Below are 5,036 nucleotides of genomic sequence, written 5' to 3' on the forward strand. Positions count from 1 at the left end.
GGTGGAGCTCATCCTTCCTGTATAGGCTCCCCCATCCCAAAAGTTTCCCCAGTTCCTAATAAATCTAAACCCCTCCTCTCTACACCATCGTCTCATCCACGCATTGAGACTCTGAAGCTCTGCCTGCCTACCTGGCCCTGTGCGTGGAATTGGTAGCATTTCTGAGAATGCTACCATAGAGGTCCTGGATTTCAGTCTCTCCTAGCAGCCTAAATTTGGCCTCCAAGATGTCTCTCCTACCCTTCCCTACGTCATTGGTACCTACATGTACTACAACCAGCGGCTCCTCCCCAGCACTACACATAAGTTTATCTAGATGCCTCGAGAGATCTGCAACCTTCACACCAGGCAGGATAGTCACCTTCTCCCGGTCATCACAAACCCAGCTATCTATGTTTCTAATGATCGAATCTCCCATTACTAACACCTGCCTTTTCCTAATGACTGGAGTTCCCTCCCCCGGAAAGGTAACTTCAGTGCGAAAGGATACCCCAACATCATCTGGAAGGAGGGTTCCAACTATGGGAAGGTTTCCCTCTGTTCCCATTGACTGCTCTCCTTCTCTGGGCCTTTCATCCTCCTTAACAGCACAGGGACCGTCTGACCATTGGTGGGACAAATCTACAGTGTCCTGGAAAGCCTCATCAACATACCTCTCTGCCTCCCTTAGCTCCTCCAGTTCTGCCACCCTGGCATCCAAAGCCCATACATGGTCTCTGAGGGCCAGGAGCTCATTGCACCAAATGCACACATACGCCACCCACCCACAGGACTGGTAATCAGACATGCTACACTGAGTGCAATAAACAGAATAGTCCCCACTCTGCTGCTGGGCTTCTGCCTGCATTTTCTCCTACAGTTACCTATGTTAATGATAGGGTTTTTGTTTAAACCAAGATGTTTTGATTATAGTTTAGAGCAAAGGTTTTAAAGAATGGCAAGTGTACCTTGACCTCTTCCCATTCCCCTTCCAAACTCCCTCTCGAAGCTCCCTGTTCACAAAGCTCCCTGGTCGCTTGCTTATAAAGCCCTGGCCTCCTTGATAGCCCCACCCCCTGCCTAAGGCTCAGCCAATGAACAGAGGATTCTAGATTTCAAACCTTGTTTAGAAGGTCACAGCTTCCAACTGCCAGCCACAGCACACGGTCCTACAAACAGACAAACCCAAGCTCAGCACACAGCACATAACCCCCAAACACAAACACACACTACAAACAGCCACTTACCCCAAGGGTCCCGTATTTGCTCCTCCTTCACCTGGAGAACTGCCTCTTGAAAGTCCCTGTTAGCGGCCCCTGTTCGCAAAGCTGTACTTTTTCCAGTGCCAATATATCATTTTTGAGATGGGGTGACCACATCTGCACAGAGTATTCAAGATGTGGGCGTACCATGGATTTATGTAGAGGCAATATGATACTTTCCGTCTTATTGTCTAAACCTTTCTTAATGATTCCCAATATTCTGTTTATTTTTTTTGACTGCCACTGCACATTGAGTGGATGTATTCAGAGAACTATCCACAGTGACTGCAAGATCTCTTTCTTGAGTGGTAACACCTAATTTAGATCCCATCATTTTATATGTATAGTTAGGATGATGTTTTTCAATGTGCATTACTTTGCATTTATCAACATTGAATGTCATCTGCCATTTTGTTGCTCAGTCACACAGTTTTGTGAGATCCTTGTGTAGCTCTTCGCAGTCTTCTTGGGACTTAATTATCTTGAGTAGTTTTGTATCATCTGCAAATTTTGCCACCTCACTGTTTACCCCTTTTTCCAGATCATTTATGAATATGTTGAAAAGGACTGGTCCCAGTACAGATCCCTGGGGGACACCATTATTTACCTCTCTACATTCTGAAAACTGACCATTTATTCCTACCCTTTGTTTCCTATCTTTTAGCCAGTTACCAATCCATGAGAGGACCTTCCTTCTTATCCCATGACAGCTTACTTTGCTTAAGAGCCTTTAGTGAGGGACTTGTCAAAGGCTTTCTGAAAATCTAAGTACAGTATATCCACCGGATCCCCCTTGTCCAAATGCTTGTTGACCCCAACAAAGAATTCTAATAGACTGGTGAGGCATGATTTCCCTTTACAAAAACCATGTTGACTCTTCCCCAACAAATTATGTTCATCTATACATCTGACAATTTTGTTCAATAGTTTCAACCATTTTGACCGGTACTGGCAGACAGATAACTAGGCACAGGAGGAAATGAGTCCAATGCCTCTTACAGGGCCAACACACCCTGGAACACTCCCCAAAAGTTTTTTCAACTTCTAAGGGGATAGTGAGGCTCCCCCTGCCAACCTCAGCCAATCTCCTAAACCCCATACCCCAATGAAGGAGATAGCAGAAGTAGAACCTCAAACAGACATTGCTACTTTGGTCCCAGTGATGACACAAACACACACTGACAGTACAATACTATTAGAAGAACTCAGGCCCAACGACGTCACTGCAAAGATTCCTATTAACTCAATGTGGTTTGGATCAGGCATTTACTATCATAACCAGATCTTATTGGACTGGTAAAGAGCTACTATCAAGGGGCTCATCACCAAGTTATGGTTGGTCACATCCACTACAGCTTCAGTACACAGTCATTCTCAGTACTGTACAAACATACAGCAGTGCTCACAGGTTGGGAGTTTCCATTTCTAATGTAATTCTTGGTAAATAATTTTCTTTTTAAGAGAAACACAATCTGGCATTATTGTTTGTTTGTTATATAGGTACCTACTAAATTTTACATTTTAATAAAATTGTCCTGTGTTATGTGTCACTCTGTTCAGGAGACTAATAGCAAGAAATAACCATGGCAACACAGTAATAACTGGTACCTTTTGAATATCTTTAAATAATTTTTGAATAACTTCTTGACAGTAACTGTAGCCAAAATATGTATGTATTTTTCACAAAATATATGTTATATTATTGTCACTGTAAGCAACAGAGATAGATTATAGGTAATTTCTACTTTTAACTCCTGTTACTATGGTAATATGAGCAACTGCCATTACTTCAGAGCTTGTTACCATGGTAATTTCAGGTTATTAATGTCCTTAAACCTAAAGTGATACTCCCTTCTCCCCCACCCCAATGATGTTGAGTGAAATCACAGTTCATATTTAGGGAGAAACACAGCTCTCCTGGAAGAGGAGAAGAGACAAAAGCAATTGTATATCCTTTGACCTCTGCATGAAAAGCTCATTTCCTCATCCTGTGGGCAACTCTCTCTCACACATGCACAAACACACAGTCTGCAGATGAGCAGTGGAGCTTGCTTCACTTGGTGGTGAAGAGCAGCTATAACCATCCTTGGCTGAAAGGAAGAGCTGTGAACTTCCAAATCCCCTCTGGTCTTATGGAACCTGGTTATAAGGGACTGATTTACCCACTTCTTACAAGTGCTGGCTGAGAGGGTTGCTTGTTCTGAAGCAGACTGTCCCCACATTTCCCTAGCAATAGTTATTTGGGAGCCTGTTCTGTCATTAATTAAATAGGACCCTGATTGAGTCCTATATCAGGATCATCTCACTTAGCATAATCAAATTAAAAAGTTGAGGCAGGCCCACATGATCTTTAATCATAATACAGTAGGACACCAGGCTCTCCCCTGAGGAACCGCTCCAAGTTCCTGAGTTTTTAAAGCTGGTTACGATGATTGGATTCAGAGCCTTCCCCAGGGAGGAAGGATAGGTACCATGAAAGGGTATCATCATCAGAAGACACCATGCCTGTGAAAATAAACTGGCTCTTTATTACTAGAACTATTTACAGAAGTGCTGCAATTGCAGCTACCATTTCCAGGCAAATGTATACACACTAACTTCCTGGTACCTACTCCAAACTTTTCTCTTCAGGACCCTCTGCTCCTCCCTCCAAGTTCCATGCAGGTTGCTGCATCTTTCCTTTCAACATTTTCTGTTGTTGTGTCTTTCATGCATTTGCTGACTTACTGGGGCCAGAGGTTACAAGTACACAGCCCACTGCAGGGAGATGGCCTTTACTGTTAACCCATTGTGGTCTCTTAGGCCTCATAGTCCTTCAAGTATGCAGGTCTTTGTACCGACCTCCCATTTCTTATCTGTGTTATTGCTGTTGGAAGGAAACTTATTGTCACACTGTGGCTGCCTTCATTATGTGGGGTGCAGTCCTGTTGGTCCTCAGTGTGACTCACATACCTTGTTTCTGACACTACCTACAAATGGCCAGCTGATGGTTGAGGCTTTATGTCTTCCTGGTCCTGGTCCTGGTCCTGGTCCTGTCTGTCCCGGTGGGCCATCCGTCTGTCGCTACACTGCAGTCATCTTCAGTTTAGCTCCGCAGCTATTGTGAGTATAATGTATGTCCGGCTGTTGCCCTTTGCCATTGCTTTGTGTGACTGTTTGATGGTCAAACCCAAACCTGTTCATCTGTGCATCGTGGCCTCAGGTCCTCGGCTCCTTTCTTACAGTGGGCTGCCTCCTTAGCTTGGTGTTCTCTTAGCTTGCTCTGTATGCTATTGTGACTTAGGTGGGCTGCAACAGACTATCCACTAAGGGAAGTAGAGCCTTGGTTCTCCAGATCATCATCTGGGCTACTATCTAGTCCCTGGGAGAGTGTAGAAGAGATGGTCTAGCATTGCCAGGTTGGGATCCCTTTTGGTCTGTTTTGCCTTTTCCATTACTCTCTTGGCTATTTTTATAGCTGTGTTTTGGGGCTGGAAGGTTGTGGAAATTTTCTATAATTCTAGTTTTTGTTCTGATGTAGGACAAAAATGTTGGAACTTCAACATTTTTCTCAAAGCAGAATTCCTGTTTTCCAGTCAGCTCCACACACAATGGTTGAAATGCTTTTGTTTTCCCTTGGAGTTCACAAAGTCCTTCCTTTCAGGAAATGATGTTTGTTTCACAACTTTCCTTGAGTTGCTTCAAACCCCTAAGTGCAAAACTCTTTTGACATAGTTTAGATCAAAGTTACTCATCTTTCAAGCAGATACATTCTTTCTCATCTAAGATGAGAACATCTGTAGATAGTAATCATAT

Source organism: Lepidochelys kempii, chromosome 3 (genome assembly GCF_965140265.1).
Source record: "Lepidochelys kempii isolate rLepKem1 chromosome 3, rLepKem1.hap2, whole genome shotgun sequence".
Lineage (NCBI taxonomy): Eukaryota > Metazoa > Chordata > Testudines > Cheloniidae > Lepidochelys > Lepidochelys kempii.